Raw genomic sequence first — 21,246 nt, 5'->3', positions numbered from 1 at the left:
ACGAAGTGGCCTTGATGTTTAATGTTCAGCGTATGATCGTTCACCATTTTGTGAAATGACATGTACAAAGCTTGCCGACGAGCGGGTCCATCACCCCTGTCGCTCATCGCACTCACTGCCAACCCCGATTCTGTTTTTGAGAGTGGCCACAGTGCTTGTGTGGACTGAACAAGGGAAGGGCCCAGTCATCTGTACGGTGCAGCGCACGAGACGAGACATTGACCCGAGCTGGTCAAGCGTCAAGAAAAGTAGAGTAAGAAAGATTAGCCACGGAAAATGGTACGTCGCCTACCCCTTTGCTAAAAGTGATTCGGAGAGCACATGGATGGACGGGTCATGATGGGTGGCATTCGTGATTTTTACTGGAGACATGCATTTTACGGTGCATTGCAATACACTAGAGCACGTGTATTATATGAGTGATCCAACGGTTGAGACTAATTGAACCTTATTAAAGCCCAAGGGTATTTTTGACCTAAAAATATATTTAAGTTTAACTAGCCCAATTAAGTCCAGGGGTATTATGCTCCTAAAATTTCAAATTAACTTAATTGCATCATATAGCACTTAATTGTAACTAAACGCCATCGTACGTGGTCATTTAAATTTGGGTAGAGCGGTTCCTCGTCTCCTCTTGAGCTCTAGTCTCCGGTGAACACATGCATCGATGCCGTGGCACTCCCTCTTCCTCCCCCCCCCCGCCTCCCTCGCACGTGATCCCGCTTGGGTTATGTGGCGCCAGATCTTCTAAGGAGCCACCTAATCCCCTCCTCCCCGATTCGACACCCCCTTCCCTGACGCGGGGCCAGATCATCCTCATCGTCGTGCATCAACTTTATCGCATCGGATCTTCGCATCGACCTCTGAGAGTAAGTGGCTAGCCATCTCTAATTTTGGCTAGTCCCTTATGCATAGTATAGATAGGGTTAGATTTGATTAGGGTTTCGGATATGTGATATGGGAAAGTTGTGACTAGATTTCGATTGAAAGAAAATGTAATTCGGATTTAGTTAGGACATATTTTGGACTTAGTTAGGGTTATGTGCCATGAGAAAGTTGTCAGCAGATGTGGATTCAAAGAAAGTGTAGTTTGGATTTAGTTAGGAGATATTTTGGATTGAGTTTGGAGTTATTTTGGATTTAGTGAGGGGATATTTTTGAATTGAATTTGGAGCTATTTTGGATTTAGATAGGAGATCTATGAGGGTAGATTTATCAGGGCGTGATTAGTCACGACATCTAAAGGATTTGTGGATGATTAGAGTAATGAATTTAAACAAACATGCATACATGAAGAATTATGTGATATCCTTACATCATAGACAGAAGCAATCAAATGTTTAGTTACAACAAGTACAACCAATCAAATATTTTTGGATTTAGTTAGGGAATATTTCATACTTACTTAGAGCTTTTGAAGGACTGAGTTAGGTACATGAATCCGAACTGAACATTTATTTCAATTATTTGAGTAGAGTAGTGCAAAATTATTTTGTATATTATCCATCTGTGACATTGTCTATGTGTTTTCGTTGGCAGCATAATGACATGGATGATAAATGCAAGGATGGCGAAAACATGGTTGATAAAGGCAAGATGACAAGGACATGGGTGATAGATGCCTTATAATCAAATTGCCCTCCAATCTCATCATACACTTGTTTGGCAAGTGTAGTTTTTCCTAAGCCTCCAAACCCCACGATGGAAACTAATTTGAGTTTGTTGTGGAAATCCGTCAACAAATTGACCAACTCTTCGCTCGGGCCATCAATACCAACAAGGCATGCTGCCTCCTTGTTGATCGTGTCATTCGGGGATCCACAACCACAACGTCATGACTCGAATTGATTCAAGCATCGATTTTGTACCTCTCACGCCGAGCATTCACCTCCACTACAAGAACCTTGAGCTCCTCGATGTGATTGGCGATCTGAGCCGCTGAGCCATCTTCCTGATGAACCGTTTCTTTGCTTTGGCACCTTCAATTGTTGGAAATATGCTTTAGAGGCAATAATAAATTGATTATTATCATATTTCCTTGTTCATGATAAAGGTTTATTATTCATGCTAGAATTGTATTGATCGGAAACTTAAATACATGTGTAAATACATAAACAAATATCAAGTCCCTAGTGAGCCTCTACTGAACTAGCTCATTGATCAAAAGATGGTTAAGGTTTACTAACCATAGACATGAGTTGTCATTTGATAACGGGATCACATCATTAGGAGAATGATGTGATGGACAAGACCCATCTATTGGCATAGCATATGATCGTTCAGTTTTTGCTACTACTTTCTTAATGTCAAATATATATTCCTTCGACCATGAGATCATGCAACTCCCGAATACCGGAGGAATACCTTGTGTGCTATCAAACGTCACTTCATAACTGGATGATCATAAATGTGCTCTACAGGTATCTTCGAAGGTATCTGTTGAGTTGGCGTGAATCGAGATTGGGATTTGTCACTCCGTATGACGGAGAGGTATCTCTGGGCCCTCTCGGTAATACAACATCACAATAAGCTTGCAAACAAAGTGACTAGGGAGCTAGTTATATGATGATGTATTATGGAACCAGTAAAGAGACTTGACAGTTACGAGATTGAACTAGGTATGGAGATACCGACGATCGAATCTTGGGCAAGTAACATACCGACGGATAATGGGAACTACATATGTTGTCATAAAGGTTCGACTGATAAAGGTCTTCGTAGAATATGTAGGAACCAATATGGGCATCCAGGTCCCGCTATTGGTTATTGATCAGAGAAGCATCTCGGTCATGTCTACATCATTCTCGAACCCGTAGGGTCCGCACGCTTAACGTCCGTTGACGATATAGTATTATATGAGTTATGTATGTTGGTGACCGAATGTTGTTTAGAGTCTTGGATGAGATCACGGACATGACGAGGAGCTCCGAAATGGTCCGGAGGTAAAGATTGATATATAGGATGATATGATTGGGCCAAGGGGTAAGGCCCACGAGTCCTTAAGATAGTGCACAAAGGGGTTTTCTCGGAGGGCAGGGGCTAGACACCAAGGTTCCGGTCGTCTACCCCCTGGGCCAGACGCCATAGTACGTGGCATTTACGTAAACGCCAGGAACCATGGCGTTTGGCCCTGGAGTCCGGGAAGGACTCTTCTTTGCGTTCCAAACCGATTTTGGAGAGGCCCTCTCCCCAAGTAACGACCCCAGGCCTCAACATGTAAATAGAGGAGCAGGGCTAGCCTCTAGAACACAAGTTTTTGGGCCTCCTCTAGTTGGTCCTAGTTGACTAATTAGAGCTAGCCCTAGCTATCTCTAATCCTCATAATTAGAAGCTCACTGTCGTTCTAATCTCCTCCCTCTAGTTCACCACCACCACTATAAGAAATATGTCAACTTGTGACCCTCACTATTGGCCACTGAAAGGTCATAGTTTTTCATTTGCGACCTTTTTTTGACCAAAAACAGAAGGTTAAAAGCTGGCAATCGTAAACTGAAATTAACGACCTTCTGTAAAAGGTCGTTGGTTCTTCGACCAAAATTTTGGTCACTAGCAGCCTCCCCAGACCACGTAGGATCCAGTGTGGCAAGCTGACGTGGATAAGAATCAAGCCGGTCCAATTCGGTGTTTTACATGGGCCGAGCCCAACAATTCAGCCTTTTTATATTTTTTCCTATTAATTTTAGTTAGCCACATGGGCCAGGCCCAACATTTCGGCCTTTTTATCTTTTTTTCTGCCAAATTATGTTTAACCAAATAAGTCCAGCCCAATGTTTTTCAGGCTTTTTCTTTCCTGGGCCTTGGCCTTTCCACATTCATTTATTTTCGTTTCATTTTTTACCCAAAATATTTGTCCAATATAATTTGATCCTTGGCCTCTTTAAGGTCCAACTCCAGCCCATTTAACGAACATTTTCAAACCAGTTTGAATAACAATATGAATCACCACCAATTAGCTGAATATTACAGAAATATCTCAAAACTCACATTCTACAAATTTCCATCACATCCGTATTTTATACAGATCCAAGCAACCTACAACATTATGTATTCAAGCATTCAGCTGCTGAAATACTCTAGAACAGGAAAGAATAAATAGAACTATCTAATGCTTCACAACAAGAAAACATGTAGTCTGCTTCTTCAAGTACTGCTTCTTCCTTAGCAATGACAGGCTGATGCAAAACATCTGGGCATTCAAAAGAGAACAAAAAGTATGTCACTGATAAAAGAAATATTACACGAATACTTTTAAAATAAAAACTAAAGGCACATGAGATGGAAACAAGTAATTTGAGATGAAAAGTTAGCCAACAGAATTTATATAAACTATCTTTTTACAATACAATTATCTTATGTACATATGAATGACACCCAAGTAATTTGAGATGGAAACAAGTACATCTAGCAATCTAACATGTATAGTGGCACCAGCAAAAGAGCAAGACACGGAAGAATTTTAGCTTTACATAATGTTTACAAGAACAGGACCCTGATACAGGATTTAGCTTGTCCTCAACACTGTTAACAAGGTACTGAAAGTAGCTATGTCCATCAGCCTCACCAAGTCTTATCATGAATTGGTTGCTTTTAAAAACTATACTATATTTCTGGACAGCAAACTAAATAGACGGCTGCTCTCAAACCGTACATCCAAACAAAGCAAATAAGTACTCTACGGAAACCTTAGAACATGCTTTACAACTCATATGTAGAGGCCAACTTGAAATTATGAGCATAACAAACTTGTTTTTCAGTTAGAAGCTCGCGGTCCAAAACTGTCAGGTAGTGCAGTTTTTTAACTGAACCAAATTCAGTTTACACAGAGGTAAGGAACTACTTCAAAAACTGAGGTAAGTAAGGAACTACTTCAAAAACAGAGGTGCTAACTATGTTTACACAGAAAAACTGTACTATATTTCTGGACAGCAAACTAAAATAGACGGCTGCTCTCAAACCATACATCCAAATGAAGCAAATAAGTACTCTACGGAAACCTTAGAGCATGCTTTACAACTCATATGTAGAGGTCAACTTGAAACAAGATTTGTTGTTGATTAGCTTAATAGTTGGGGCAGAAGCAGAAGCATTTGAGCAGGAAAGCTACATAGATGTGCACTTGTGGGGCCACATATTCTGGGTCGTCCACCACACTAGCAACCATCACGTACCCGTCGCCATCAGCAATGTTTCTCCTACAGGAGCAACAGGTAACCATTTATAAATTAAACGGACAGTCCAGCTATAAAGTGGATGGCACAAACAAGTTGGCTGCTCACATATAACTTTTTGCAACAACAAATGATTTTCATCGTGACCCAACATGTAAACATCAGTCACTCGCCGCGACATCAGCTTCGGGCACCTTCTTCTTGAAGATTTCTTCTTTGCCCCTGAAGAAGCATCCGCCAGCAGGCTTGGCGTGCCTACAATCTGCATCATCATGCATGCACAAGTGTGTCAGTTTCAATATAGTAGGCTAGCTTTATAAGGAATCAAGGAACACTCCATCCATCCATCTGATGCAAATATTTGCACTAAAACTATGATGAACCTGCACCCAGAATTATATCTCTAGGAGAGAGGGCCCCGCTTGTACAACAACAATACCAACTAACAAGAGCTAATTAATAATCCTACTATATACTAGCATAAAAATCGAACAAGTACTTCCACTTCAATCAAGTGTGGACAAGTAGCTGTTTAAGCAGGGACAGTTTTACAGCCCAATATTGATGTTGCTAAGAAGCCAGATATAAAAGTACGGAGCTGAAAGTGGCAACATATACATATACCTTCAGTACAATCTCCTCAAAGCACTACTCCACATTCACTTTGGTCTTCATGATGCATTCCAGGTAGACATAAAGTCAATGCCTTCCTTCTTGGTGACCACCCCCTCGCTCTCCTGCCAAACCCAACATCTAAATTCAGCTCTTAAACACAGATATGAATAAATCGACACGAGAAACCTACTATGCAACATGCCTCAACACAATACAGACAATAAAGTAGTACTTGTGTCAAGCTGGTCTACTTAATGATGAGGACCAAACATATACAGGCCCTTGGAAATAGAAGTTACATTCAGTTCACCATTGTATTAAGGGCCATTTGCATTTCTGTCCCTAACTCGAACCACCTAATCATATATACCCCTAATTCGAAAGCCTGCTCAAATTTGCCCCTCCGCCGTTAGGTGCCCTTACAGAAAAGCCCTTCTACGTCGTTACCGTCCGGTCAAACAACTTTGACCGTCCTGAAAAAAATAGCAAAAAAATTTAAAAAAATCTAAAATTTTGTGAGATCGAAGATACTCATGTGTGCAAGGTGCGTGCAAATTTTTGTGCTATTTGGACATTCTAGGAGCTCGTGGCGAGGAAAAACAGTTAATATGCACGCTTGTGAACGGTAAATTTGAAATAAAATAGCAAGAAAATTCAAAAAAATATGAAATTTTTTGGCATCAAAGAGGCTTGGGTGCACAAGGTGCTTGCAAGTTTTTGTGATCAAATGACTTGCGAGGAGCTCTCGCAAGAAAAAACAAAATAGTCATTTTTTCCCAAGTTTTTTCCCGGGCCAGATTTTGTTTTTTTCTCCACAAGCCCCTCCAATGTCCAAACACAACAAAAATTGGCACGCAGCTTTTATACCATAGCCTCTTTGATGCCAAAAAATTTCATATTTTTTTGAATTTTCTTGCTATTTTTTTGAATTTACTGTTCACAGGCTTACATATTTACTGTTTTTCCTTTGACACGAGCTCCTGGAATGCCCAAACAGCACGAAAAATTGCACGCACCTTGCGAACCTGAGTATCTTTGATCTCACAAATTTTCAGATTTTTTAGATTTTTTTTGCTATTTTTTTGGGGCCGGTCAATGCCCTTTGACCGGCTTTGACCGGACGGTAACGGCGCAAAAGGGCATTTCTGTAAGGGCACATAATGGCGGAGGGGCATTTTTGAGCAGGCTTTCGAATTAGGGGCAAATGTGAGTAGTGAGTTCGAGTTAGGGACACAGATGTAAAAGACCCTTGTATTAAAACCTACATGCTGTAATGAAAAATAACAAGAAAAGGTTTTCTAGTTATTAACAAGGCAAAAACTGATAAGTAGGAAGCTAGTCACATCAGGTAAAAAGTTAAGTAGCACAGTTTTCAATTTTAAGAAGCATAAAAACGAGCACAGGCTGCAGAACGCTAACATATTGGAAGAACACCCTTCAGAACATATTGCACAACCTGTCTGCAACCAAAACAATTGTCACGGGATTGTAACTTACTAGTAAATCAACAACAAAAAACTAATGATGATACATCTACTCTGCTCTTCAAGTGGCCATTGGAGATGGCGTTGTCAAACCAATCCTCCTATCAGTGAGCAAGTTCGGCCTCTACTAGTATACTACCAAAAAAGAATGGCACAAAATCTTGTTTGTTTGCCGCCAGCAAGGGGCAGGTTGCAGAACAAGAGGCTATATTCATTTAACAAGCATTGAATTCAGTATCTTCAGTGTGTGCACTGCACCACCAAATGCAGCTGGCTGCAGAACATCTCAGTTCGTCAAGCAGGCATGGACGAAATCAATCCAAGCCGCCATCTACCTATTTCAAAGTCAGATAACACTGGAGTGCTATCTAACACCATCAATTCCAAGCCGGCTAATACTACTAGCAAAATCAGGCCTGGACTCTTAACAAGTTAGAGACCACTCCAAAATCAGGCGAACTCTTATACCTCATAGAACGCTGACAGAACAACACAAGCATCAGGTATGCTGACAGAAGAAATCAAGGGTAAAACCACTCTAAAACCTTTCAGACCACCAGATCTGGCTATTGGAGCGGGTGAAAACCGCAGATCGAGGGGCATACCATGTACTCGGTGGTATGAAGGGGTCGTTGACGGCGACGAGCTCGACATCGTCGCTCTAGAGGGCGACCCTGGCGACGAGCCTCCCGATCCTTCCGAAACCTGAGCAAAAGCAGCCACTCGAGTCAAAACAGAGGCACACCAGCACCGATCGGTGAATCGAGAGTTGCGCGTTAAAGTGACAGAGAAACTCACCATTGATTCCGATCTTAATCTTGCCTGCGAAACAGCAAAATCGATCCCAGACCACGCAGAAAGAGCAAAGGAGCAAAATCAATCAGCAAAAGACAATCATCACTCAGATCAGGAGACGAAGTAGCAGTAATTCAACGATCAATTTACCCATGGCAAGGGAGTGGAACTGTCGCTGCGACGCGAGGGAGTGGAAGGGAGGGGAAGAGAAGGTGGGGGCCGACGGCGAGGTGAGGGAGACGGGGGTGGTTGGTGGCGGCGGTGCTGTGAATGGCACTAGGGGGTGGAAGGCGGGAGCGGCGATTCTGGCCGGAGGCGAGGGATGAGTGGAGGGGAGGGGAGGGGAGGGTGCAGACCGGTGGTGAGGGGAGAGGTGGGCGGCGGAAGGAAGGGGAGGACGGGGCAGCGGCGGAGGGATCTGGATCAGGGAGAGGAGTGGGGGCGGGGAGGGATCTGGATCGGCTAGGGTTCACGCGCGTGTGAGAGAGAGGCTGCACTGGGTTGGATCGACGTATGGATTGATGTATGGATGGATGGACGGATGTTTGCCACGTCATCGATCCATGCCACAACGGATTCCACCAATCAGAATTCAGCCTATGTTTAGTTTTTATCCTCTTATTTAGGGCAAACATTCAACATATTAACCACTTATAGTTTGTTAAAAAGAAATAATATTGTGCACATGTGTGTATCTTGTGATGACAAACAATGTTGATCTTGGGAGTTTTCATTTTCATTCCACAAAATACCCGTTTTCCATTTTTTGAGTGCCTAAAAGGAGGTTTTTTTTGTGAAGAACATACCAAATAATTGTTGCAAAATTGGACCAAATCATTTTTCTAAAATACTAGGCCATATTTAATGCACAATTGACCAAATTGTTGGGTGTAAAAAGTTTTGATCCACCTCTCGTAAAAAAGACAAATTTTCGCCGATTTAGCTTGAAGCGGGTCAAATTTAAACTGTAGTTGCCTTATGGTTTGCTCTTTATTTTTTCCAAAAATCATTTCTAGGTACATAAGTATCTACTTAATCAGAGAAAAACCAATAAAATTCCAAGATTCAACCACTAGTTAGGAACGGTCATTCCCACCGTTTTGACCGCATTTTGAAACGGGCATAAAAATTTCAAAAAAAAATCAAAAAATTGGGAAACCTTCGTATTGTGTCATTATATGTAGCCAAGTTCCCAGGAAAAATAATAAACTTGTAGTACGGTAATTATTTTAAAAAAGTGTTCTCAGAAGCGAGCTATCACGTGTGGAGATCGATGGCTTTCAAGCCAAATAATCAATCTTATGGCCACATTCATGGCATAGTTCGTTCAAATGATCTCATATTGTGCACAAGGGTGCATATTGGAATGGCAAACAATATTGCCTAAGGAAGTTTTCATTTTCTTTGGACAAAAAAAACCATTTTCCATTTTTTGAGTGCCCCAAAGGAGGTTTTTTTGTGAAGGACCTCCCAAATAATTGTTGCAAAATTGGACCAAACCAATTTTCCAAAACACTAGGACATATTTAATGCACAATTGACCAAATGGTTGGGTGTAAAAAATTTTGATCCACCTCTCGTGAAAAAGACAAATTTCCACGGATTTAGCTGAAAGCGGGTCAAAATTGAACTGTAGCTGCCTTGTAGTTTGCTCTTTATTTTTTACAAAAATCATTTCTAGGTACATAAGTATCTATTTAATCAGAGAAACACCAAAAAAAGCAAGATTCGACCACTAGCTAGGAACGGTCATTCCCGCCGTTTTAACCGCATTTTGAAACGGGCATAAAAAATTCAAAAAAATTAAATAATTGGGAAACCTTCGCATTGTGTCATTATATTTGGCCAAGTTCCCAGGAAAAATAACAAACTTGTAATACAGCAATTATTTTAAAAAAGTGTTCTCAGAAACGAGCTGTCACGTGTGGAGATCAATGGCTTTCAAGCCAAATGATCAATCTTATGGCGACATTCATGGCATAGTTTATTCAAATGATCTCATATTGTGCACAAGGGTGCATATTGGAATGGCAAAAAATATTGCCTAAGGAAGTTTTCATTTTCTTTGGACGAAAAAACCATTTTCCATTTTTCGAGTGCCCAAAAGGAGGTTTTTTTGTGAAGGACCTCCCAAATAATTGTTGTAAAATTGGACCAAATCAATTTTCTAAAATAATAGGACATATTTAATGCACAATTGAAAAAATGTTTGGGTGTAAAAAGTTTTGATCCACCTCTCGTGAAAAAGACAAATTTACGCCGATTCAGCTGGAAGCGGGTCAAATTTGAACTGCATCTGCCTCATAGTTTGCTATTTATTTTTTCCAAAAATCATTTATAGTTACATAAGTACCTATTTAATCATAAATACATGGTTTGGTGGCGATACACTGGTAGAAAAAGGGCCTATAGTCCCGGTTCTGGAACCGGGACTAAAGTGTCGGTACTAATACCTCCACCCTTTAGTCCCGGTTCAATCCAGAACCGGGACTAAAGGCCCTCCACGTGGGCAGTGCGCAGAGCCCAGTCAGGAGACCCTTTGGTCCCGGTTGGTGCCAACCGGGACCAAAGGGTCTCCTGACTGGGCTCTGCGCACTGCCCACGTGGAGACCCTTTGGTCCCGGTTGGTGGCACCAACCGGGACCAATAGGCATCCACGCGTCAGCACTTTTGTGGCTGGGGTTTTTGTTTTTTTTGAAAGGGGGGGGGGGTTGGGGGTTTTGGGGGGTTAATTTAGGTGTTTCATATATTGTGTTAGCTAGTTATAATTAATAGAGAGAAGTGTCCTCAGTTATGTCTGTGCTTGGTCGACGCTACGTACTATACATACGTATATAGAGAGGACTAGACACGCTAGCTAGCTAGTAAGCAAACGAAGGAAACAGAAGATCGTCATGAACATATATGCATATATACAGAGAGAAGTGATATCGACCACCTCTCCTTCTCCGAGAGATTGGTCGAACAACAAGTTCTCGTATATCTATCTGACACTACCGGCTACATATATACAGTAATTATCTCTTACAAATATAATCATACGGACTCAGGGTTAACATAGAATTCTCCGTCTTCAGGGATCACGTGGTCAAGAAAGAATGCCGCCAATTCCTCTTGAATTCCTCGCATGCGAGCTGGTGCTAGGAGTTCATCCCGCTTCCGAAACATCTAATTTAAAGAAGGGGGTCAATACATATATATGAATGAATGAAACTCAACACAAATGATGGTAATAAAATAGAATTATGAATGTTGTTATTTACGTACTTCATATTGTTCGTCAGTGTAGCCCCGCTCACAGGTCGTGTGGCGGATGGACTCGCAAACATAGTATCCACAGAAATCATTCCCTTATTCCTGCCAAAACCACTTTACAAGAAATAGAGGTTAATCAAACTGATAAGCAAGAATGCCAAATGGTATTGATGAAACTAGCGCTTGAATGACTAGTAGATGCGCTTAAAATGCTACTATAGCTAGTACTTACTTTCGGGTGTCTAAATTGCAGCTCCTTCGGCAGTCCCGGAGCTTTTCTGGTGAATTTTCTCCAAACCCTGCCGGACAAAGAAAACAATTACTTGATATATCAGGAAATGAACAAAGTTGCTGATATGGTGGATAATGATCGATTTAATTTACTTCTCGAGTATTTGAGTCATGTCTGCATAGTCCTTGGGATCTTTTCGTCTTGAGTCTAAGACGGTTACTAGTCCCTGCTCAAGCTTAATATGTAGGAGAATATAGTGGAAACTGCACACGCATGCATAACTCATCAATTACATTACTATAACATTGACTAATATATAACGGAAACCGAATACGCACAAGACAGTAACACTCACTTGAAGTTGTAAGGAAAGAGTATTATATCTTTGTTTTGATTTATTATCAATGATTCTAGCATGCTGGCCTCGGTTTCTGCGGCATGAAATTTAACCTGAGTTGCATCTATGAGATTTGTGTTAATGAACCCAATATCACCGACTTGTTTTTTCTTCAATTCGATGATCTTCAATCTGCATAATATAGTGAGGATGATTATAAATACATGCAATGAAAGAGCTAAGCTATATAGAGAAACTTAATGACAGAAGTAGTACTACTTACAGACAGTAGCAGGTGACAGTTGCTTTATCGAGGGCCAATTGATTGAAGAACTGATAGAACTCCTCAAATGGAACAGGCAAAAGATCAATTCCAACGAGGTCATGCTCCGGTTTAACCCTCGCATACAAAGTACTCCTCCCCCAGAGTCTCTGCAGATTTTCAAGTACCAATCATGCAATCTTCGCATCATCGTTGATAGAGATCTTTCATCTTTGACGAGAGGCTTCCCGTACTCGTATCTTTGTATCTGCACGTCCATGGGTTCATAATGTACTTCGTCGGGCAGGTAATCTGCAAGATTTCTATAACCGGGCACCATCCTCGGATCATTATCGATGTTGTGGCTAGGCACCTTGAGCGGGGGGCACGATTGCTTCGCTTGTTCGCCGAGCTGGGCAATTTGTTTCCCAGCTCGTCGTTGTTTCAGCCTTTGATCACTGACAGTACTTCCCGACCGCTCCGCTTCGGCAAATTCCTTTCCAATAATGCGTTCATAGTTTCCTTTCGGCGAATCAGACTTCGGTGGTTTTGTCAGGGCAGCCAGAGTGCGCTTCACTTTCACCCGATCTACCTTCTCCTCCGGAGGTGGATGTTTCTTTGCTTTCACCCCTTCAAAGAATTTCTTCACTTCTTCTCGCGCGATCTCGGCGTTCTCCTCCTGGGTCCTCTCGTATGGTAACTTCTCTGGAGTCTTCAGAGAAGGACCGAATCTGTATGTCCTCCCGCCTCTGGTTGTACTGCTAGACGCCGACCGAGCAGACGTAGCGGTTGTCTTATTTACTTGCTTAAGCGGCGGAGGAGAAGGACTACGACGCGCCGGAGCAGCTGGAGCGGCGGCAGGTCTCTTCCGCCCTTGCTGACGAGGCGGAGAAGGAGGAGGCTGGCTGCTCGGGCGCGTCGGCGCAGGCGGAGAAGGAGGCGGAGTGCCGCCGCGCGCCGGAGAAGGAGCCGGCCGAGGGCCCTGATCGTCACTCGCCGGAGGAGGAGGAGGCGGTGGAGGCGGAGTGCCCTGACTCGCCGGAGGAGGAGGAGGAGGCGGTGGCGTCCAGTTCGGAAGGTTGATGAGCTCCTTCCGCCATAGGCATGGAGTCTTCAGAGCAGACCCCAGCCGAGTCTCCCCTTCACCGGTAGGGTGGTCAAGCTAGAGGTCCTCAAATCCCTCCGTTATCTCATCCACCATCACCCTAGCATATCCTTCTGGAATCGGCCGGCAGTGAAAATTTGCGCCGGGTTCAGTAGGATAAACAGAGCCAACAGCCGCCTTGACCTTCAAATTCATCCATTGCGTCATAAGGTGGCAATTTTGAGACTCCGTGATAGCATCCACAGGATAGCTGGCAGGAGCCGTCAAGGCATGCTCTAGCTGAAGCAGCTCGGTGGAAGCCACGCTGCTTCTGCGCTGAGATGGCGGGGTAGCTTCGGGGGAGGCTTCGGCAGTATGTTTGCTGCGATTTGCTTCTCGTTCCTCTATCGCGTCCACCCTTGCTTGCAGCGCCTGCATTTGGGTCTGCTGCACTTTTTTCCTCCTCTCATGGGATTTGTAACCGCCTGCGTCCGGAAACCCAACCTTCCACGGAACGGAGCCTGGCGTGCCTCGTGTCCGTCCAGGGTGCTCAGGATTCCTCGTCGTTCTCTCTGTCTGGAAAGAACGTCCCTTCCTGCGCTGCTTCGATATACCGCTTAAGCTTACTGACTGGTATGTCCATTTGATCGTTCGTCCAAATGCACTTCCCTGTTTCAGGGTCCAGGGTTCCGCCAGCCCCGAAGAACCAAGTCCGGCAACGGTCTGGCCAGTTATTTGTCTCTGGTTCGATCCCTTTATGAACCAGATCATTCTCACTCTTGGACCACTTAGGCCGGGCTACGAGGTAGCCACCTGACCCCGTGCGATGGTGAAGCTTCTTCTTCGCAGCATTTTGCTTGTTTGTCGCCGACATCTTCTTACTCTTTTCTGATGTCTTGTGGGCCACAAATGCGGGCCAGTGATCTCTGATCTTCTCATATCTGCCCTTGAATTCTGGTGTCTCATTTTTTTCGACAAACTTATCAGCTCTTTCTTCCACCTCCTGAATAGTTCTGCCATCCTCTTCAGAGCAAAAGACTTGATTAATTTCTCTTTAACTGGGTTCTCTGGATTATCCTCAGGCGGTAGGGTGAAATTTGACTTCAGCTCAGTCCAAAGATCATTTTTCTGCATATCATTGACATAAGACACCTCAGGGTCTTCTGTAGCTGGCTTAAACCATTGCTGGATGCTTATCGGGATCTTGTCCCTAACCAGTACCCCGCACTGAGCAACAAATGCGCTCTTTGTCCGGAGGGGTTCAATAGGTTGGCCGTCGGGCGCGATTGCTATGATCTCAAACTTTTCATCCGAGCTCAACTTTTTCTTCGGGCCTCGTCTCTTTACCGAAGTTGTGCTCGATTCGGAGGGCTAGAAAAAAGAACAAAGACTTAATTAATATGTGTACATACCAAAACAATGAATGCATCAATCAGCTAGTCAGCATAGGCTTAACTAATATATATACCTGGCCGGACTCGGTTCGGTCACCGGAGCCGTCCTCATGTTCTTCTTCTTGCACCGGCATTAGGTCACCGTAGCCAGCTTGTTCACCCTCTCCTTCCAGACCATCGGTTTCGTTGAGAAACAACGAGATGGCATCACTTCCTTCTGCGATTATGTCCCTCAACAACGCTTCTTTTGTTGCTTCGTCTAGGGTGGTGTCCATAGTTTCTACAAATATTTACAACATGGCAATTATTATTCAAACATGACAGATGGATATATTAGTGCCAAACGTAGAACTAGCTACCTAATCATAGTAAGCTATCGGGAGGGGGTATATATCGACAACGACGATACTACATCTATGTCCCTCGACGACCCTCGTTCCCGATAAAAAAAAGAGGAAGAAGAAGAAAAATAAGAGGAGAAGAAAGAATAGAGGAGAAGATCTCCTCTATTCTTTCTTCTCCTCTTTTTTTCTTCTTCCTCTTCTTTTTTTATCCTCTTCTTCCTCTCATGTTCGATAGGATCGCCGAGGGGTCGGGAGGTTGCGTAGTGTCAAAGGATTCAACAAAACCATGTCTTCATCATTAGGCGAAAGTAACATGTGCATGATGGTACGAAGCTCTTCAAAGTTGTTCTAGAACGGAGTCCCAGATAGGATAATTCGCTTTTTGGTACAAAGTTCAGCAAGAGCCTTCCGAATATCGCTATTTGGAAGGCCTTTGCTGAATTCGTACCAAAAAGCGGATTATTCTATCCGGGACTCCATTCCAGAATAACTTTGCAGAACTTCGTACCAACATGCCCTGGTTACTTCCGGCTAATGATGAAGGCATGGATTTCTTCAATACTTTGACACTAGGAAACCTCTCTCTACTTCCGGCTAATAAGAAGAAGAAGAAGAAGAAGAATAAGAAGAAGAAAAGAAGAAAAAAAAGAGAAGAAGAAAGGAATAGTGGAGAAAAGAGAAAATAGAATACTCTTCTCCACTATTCCTTTCTTCTTCTCCTCTTCTTTTTCTTCTTTTTTCTTCTTCTTATTTATTTATCCTCTTCTTTTCGGTAGAGGAAACCCTAAATAGCTAGCAAGTATCGTGGGTGTGAGATACATGTGGCCTTCGGTGTCGGACACTACATCCACGTCCCACAAGTGACGTGGGCGTCGAAGCCCGCGCCACTTGTGGGATGTGGGTGTAGTGTCCGACACCGACGGTACATGTATCTCACACCGACGATACTTTCTATTTAGGGTTTCTCCTCTACCGCTCCTCGACCTCTTGATGACCCGTGTTCCCGATAAAATAAAGAGGAAGAAGAAGAAAAAAGAAGAAAAGAAAGAATAGAGGAGAAGACTTCCTCTTCTTCCTCTCCTCTTCTTCTCCCTCTTCTTCCACTTCTTCCTCGCCTCTCTCATGAATGTCCGACGTTCTCGACCCCCCCCCACGTGTCGAAGAAAAAAAAGAAGAAAAAGAAGAGGAGAAGAAGAAAGGAATAGTGGAGAAGAAGAGAAAATAGAATATATTCTATTTTCTCTTCTTCTCCACTATTCCTTTCTTCTTCTCCTCTTCTTTTTCTTATTTTTTCTTCTTCTTATTTATTTCTCCTTGTCTTCCTCTCCCCTCTCGGCGACCCTAGACCCCCTATCGACCCTCGACCCCTAGGCGACCGTCGACCCCTCTCTTTTTTTTCTTCCTCTTCTATTTTATCCTCTTCCTCCTCTACCGCTCGGCGACCCTCGACGACCCTCATTACCGATAAAAAAAAGAGGAAGAAGAAGAAAAAAAGAGGAGAATAAAGAATAGAGGAGAAGATCATCTCCTCTATTCTTTCTTCTCCTCTTTTTTCTTTTCTTATTCCTCTTCTTTTTTTATCCTCTTCCTCCTCTCATGTTCGACGACCCTCGACCCCCTCTTCTTCTCCCTCTTCTAATTCATTTGTTCATATGAATATACAAACATTTTCATATTTACAATAATTAATATCACCAAAAAAAATCTATGAACAGAAAAAAATCCTAATTTTTCTAATCCTAATCTTTTGCATATATACATGAACATAGATATATACACAGAGAACATATGTATACATATATATAAAAAATCCTAATATTCTTCTCCCTCTTCTAATCCTAATCTTTTGCATATATACATGAACATAGATATATACACAGAGAACATATGTATACATATATATAAAAAACAAGCATATATATATATGAAAAAAGCATATATATGAAAAAAATGCTAGCTAGGGCGCCGGCCGGACCAGAGGAGACGCGGGCGACGGCGACGGCGGGCCGGGGCGGCGGGCGTCGGGCAAGGGGCCGGCCGGAGCGGGCGACGGCGAGGGCGGGACGGGGCGGTGCGCGTCAGGGTAGGAACGAGGGCGACAGCGACGGGGGCGGGCCGGGGCGGGCGACGACGACGATGGGCGCGGGCGACAGCGACGATGGGGGCGGGCGACGGCGACGATGGGGGCGGGCGACGGCGATGATGGGGCGGGCGGCGTCGGGCGGGCGGGGTAGGAGCTCGGGGGCTCGGGGACGGCGGAGCTCGAGGGCGAGGGCGACGGCGACGGCGGGGCGGCTCGGGGTCGGCGACGACGGCGAGGCAGGGCGCGCTCGGGGACGGGGTAGGGGCAACGGCGGCGACGGCGAGGCGAGCAGAGGGGCAGCCTGGCGGCGATCGAAGAAACTGTACCAAAATTTTCACAAGTGTGGCTTATATAGACGGAGCATTGGTCCCGGTTGGTGGCACCAACCGTGACCAATGCCACCCTTTGGTCCCGGTTGGTGCCACAAACCGGGACCAAAGGCCAATTTTCAGGAGCCCAAAGGGCGGGAAGCGAAGCCCATTGGTCCCGGTTGGTGGCACCAACCGGGACTAAAGGGGCGCAATGGTCACGGTTGGTGCCACGAACCAGGACCAATGCCCCCTTTAGTCCCGGTTGGTGCCACCAACCGGGACCAATGCCCTTGTGCGTCCCGCGCCCAAAAGTTTAGTCCCACATCGCTAGCTGAAGGGCGCCGGCACCAGTTTATAAGCTCTGCTGCCTCCTCCCTCTCGAACTCCTCTGAACTGCAGGCCTATGGGACTAATTTGACACTGCTTTGCCTGTGGGCCTATTGGGCCTTCTGCGGGCCTGAATCCTGGCCCATGTAGGGTTTCTAGTCGTATTCAGGCCGTGGAGGCCCAGTAGGTGGCATTTTTTTTGGTTTTTTCTTTTTTATTTCTACATTTTTTTTGGTTTTTTATTTTTTATTTCTTTTTGCTTTTAGGTCAAAAAAATTATAAACTTTCTGTTAGTGCCATTAGTTTTAAATTTTAAATAGTTTAAATTTGAATTTTTAAAAATTTGTGTGAATCACTAGTTTATGAATAACTTTACTATAAAATTAGAATTTTTTCCTATTTATTTTTTATTTCTACTTACAACTAAATACTTACAGTTTTTTAGTGATTTCTTTTTGCTTTTAGGTCACAAAAATTATAAACTTTCTGTTAGTGCCATTAGTTTTAAATTTTAAATAGTTTAAATTTGAATTTTTAAAAATTTGTGTGAATCACTAGTTTATGAATAACTTTACTATAAAATTAGAATTTTTTCTATTTATTTTTTAATTGATCATAACATAATATTTTAATTGATTGTTTTTATTTTCATAAAAGTTTTGTAGTTCATTCTGTTTGCTATTAATTCATTCTTTGAGCTAAATGACTCTGAAATTGGAAAGCATTTCAAAATGAACTCTGAAAAGGTTGAAAGTTGGCATGGTCTCATCATTTCACCCACATAGCATGTTCCAAAAAGTAGAGAGGGTTACGACAAAAACATGATGCACTTCGTGTACAAAATGGACAATCACTTTCGAAGTATCAAAGTTTCGAACCATAAGACATGAAAGCATTTCAAATGAACTCTGAAAAAGTTGAAAGTTGGGATGGTATCATAATTTCACCCACATAGCATTTGCTTATTGCGGGAGAAAGTCTTTACTTTTTCTTCGCTTGTGTCATTTGCTTATTGTGCCGTAACCATGGATAATCTTCATTGTTTATCAGGATGCTTGGGTCAGCCTTGACATTGAAGGGAGGAATTTCATGAAACTTTTCATAATCTTCAGACATGTCTGTCTTGCCGTCCACTCCCAGGATGTCCCTTTTTCCTGAAAGAACTATGTGGCGCTTTGGCTCGTCGTATGATGTATTCGCTTCCTTATCTTTTCTTTTTCTCGGTTTGGTAGACATGTCCTTCACATAGATAACCTGTGCCACATCATTGGCTAGGACGAACGGTTCGTCTGTGTACCCAAGATTTTTCAGATCCACTGTTGTCATTCCGTACTGTGGGTCTACCTGTACCCCGCCGCCTAACAGATTGACCCATTTGCACTTAAACAAAGGGACCTTAAAATCAGGTCCGTAGTCAAGTTCCCATATGTCCACTATGTAACCATAATATGTGTCCTTTCCGCTCTCGGTTGCTGCATCAAAGCGGACACCGCTGTTTTGGTTGGTGCTCTTTTGATCTTGGGCGATCGTGTAAAATGTATTCCCATTTATCTCGTATCCTTTGTAAGTCAATACAGTCAAAGATGGTCCCCTGGACAACAAGTACAACTCATCACAAACAGTGTTGTCACCTCTGAGACGTGTTTCCAACCAACTGCTGAAAGTCCTGATGTGTTCACATGTAATCCAGTCGTCGCACTGCTCCGGGTGTTTGGAGCGCAGACTGTTCTTGTGTTCATCGACATACGGGGTCACCAAGGTAGAGTTCTGTAGAACTGTGTAGTGTGCTTGAGACCAAGAATATCCGTCCCTGCATATTATTGAGTCTCTTCCCAGAGTGCCTTTTCCAGTCAGTCTCCCCTCATACCGCGATTTAGGGAGTCCTATCTTGTTAAGGCCAGGAATGAAGTCAACACAAAACCCGATAACATCCTCTGTTTGATGGCCCATGGAGATGCTTCCTTCTGGCCTAGCGTGGTTACGGACATATTTCTTTAGGACTCCCATGAACCTCTCAAAAGGGAACATATTGTGTAGAAATACGGGCCCCAGGATGACAATCTCGTCGACTAGATGAACTAGGACGTGCGTCATGATATTGAAGAAGGATGGTGGGAACACCAGCTCGAAACTGACAAGACATTGCGCCACATCACTCCTTAGCCTTGGTACGATTTCTGGATCGATCACCTTCTGAGAGATTGCATTGAGGAATGCACATAGCTTCACAATGGCTAATCGAACGTTTTCCGGTAGAAGCCCCCTCAATGCAACCGGAAGCGGTTGTGTCATAATCATGTGGCAGTCATGAGACTTTAGGTTCTGAAACTTTTTCTCTGGCATATTTATTATTCCCTTTATATTCGACGAGAAGCCAGTCGTGACCTTCATACTGAGCAGGCATTCAAAGAAGATTTCTTTCTCTTCTTTCGTAAGAGCGTAGCTGGCAGGACCTTTATACTGCTTCGGTGGCATGCCGTCTTTTTCGTGCAAACGTTGCAGGTCCTCTCGTGCCTCGGGTGTATCTTTTGTCTTCCCATACACGCCCAAGAAGCCTAGCAGGTTCACGAAAAGGTTCTTCGTCACGTGCATCACGTCGATTGAGGAGCGGACCTCTAGGTCTTTCCAGTAGGGTAGGTCCCAAAATATAGATTTCTTCTTCCACATGGGTGCGTGTCCCTCAGCGTCATTCGGAACAGCTAGTCCACCGGGACCCTTTCCAAAGATTACGTAGTGTAAATCATTGACCATAGCAAGCACGTGAACACTGGTGCGCATGGCGGGCTTCTTCCGGTGATCTGCCTCGCCTTTGAAATGCTTGCCTTTCTTTCGACATTGATGGTTGGTCGGAAGAAATCGACGATGGCCCAGGTACACATTCTTCCTGCATTTGTCCAGGTATATACTTTCGGTGTCATCTAAACAGTGCGTGCATGCGTGGTATCCTTTTTTTGTCTGTCCTGAAAGGTTACTGAGAGCGGGCCAATCGTTGATGGTCACGAACAGCAACGCCTTAAGGTTAAATTCCTCCCGTCTGTGCTCATCCCACGTACGTACACCGTTTCCATTCCACAGCTGTAAAAGTTCTTCAACTAATGGCCTTAGGTACACATCAATTTCGTTGCCGGGTTGCTTAGGGCCTTGGATGAGAACTGGCATCATAATGAACTTCCGCTTCATGCACATCCAAGGAGGAAGGTTATACATACATAGAGTCACGGGCCAGGTGCTGTGATTGCTGCTCTGCTCCCCGAAAGGATTAATGCCATCCGCGCTTAAAGCAAACCATACATTCCTTGGGTCCTTTGCAAACTCATCCCAGTACTTTCTCTCGATTTTTCTCCACTGCGACCCGTCAGCGGGTGCTCTCAACTTCCCATCTTTCTTTCGGTTCTCACTGTGCCATCGCATCAACTTGGCATGCTCTTCGTTTCTGAACAGACGTTTCAACCATGGTATTATAGGAGCATACCACATCACCTTCGCAGGAACCCTCTTCCTGAGGGGCTCGCCGTCAACATCACCAGGGTCATCTCGTCTGATCTTATACCGCAA

The 21,246-nt window shown here is 43.7% G+C and overlaps 1 pseudogene; it reads right to left on the bottom strand.

Annotated features, from left to right (window-relative positions):
* Positions 1 to 1,499: 1,499 nt before the first annotated feature.
* LOC147963439 (disease resistance protein PIK6-NP-like) overlaps positions 1,500 to 21,246 on the bottom strand; it is a 56,555-nt pseudogene continuing 36,808 nt past the window's right edge.

The sequence above is a fragment of the Triticum urartu genome, chromosome 6A (assembly GCF_056163025.1).
Source record: "Triticum urartu cultivar PI428250 chromosome 6A, HENAU_Tu73, whole genome shotgun sequence".
NCBI lineage: Eukaryota > Viridiplantae > Streptophyta > Magnoliopsida > Poales > Poaceae > Triticum > Triticum urartu.
Note: the sequence above shows the minus strand (reverse complement) of the source record. Positions and strands in the feature narration are given on the sequence as shown.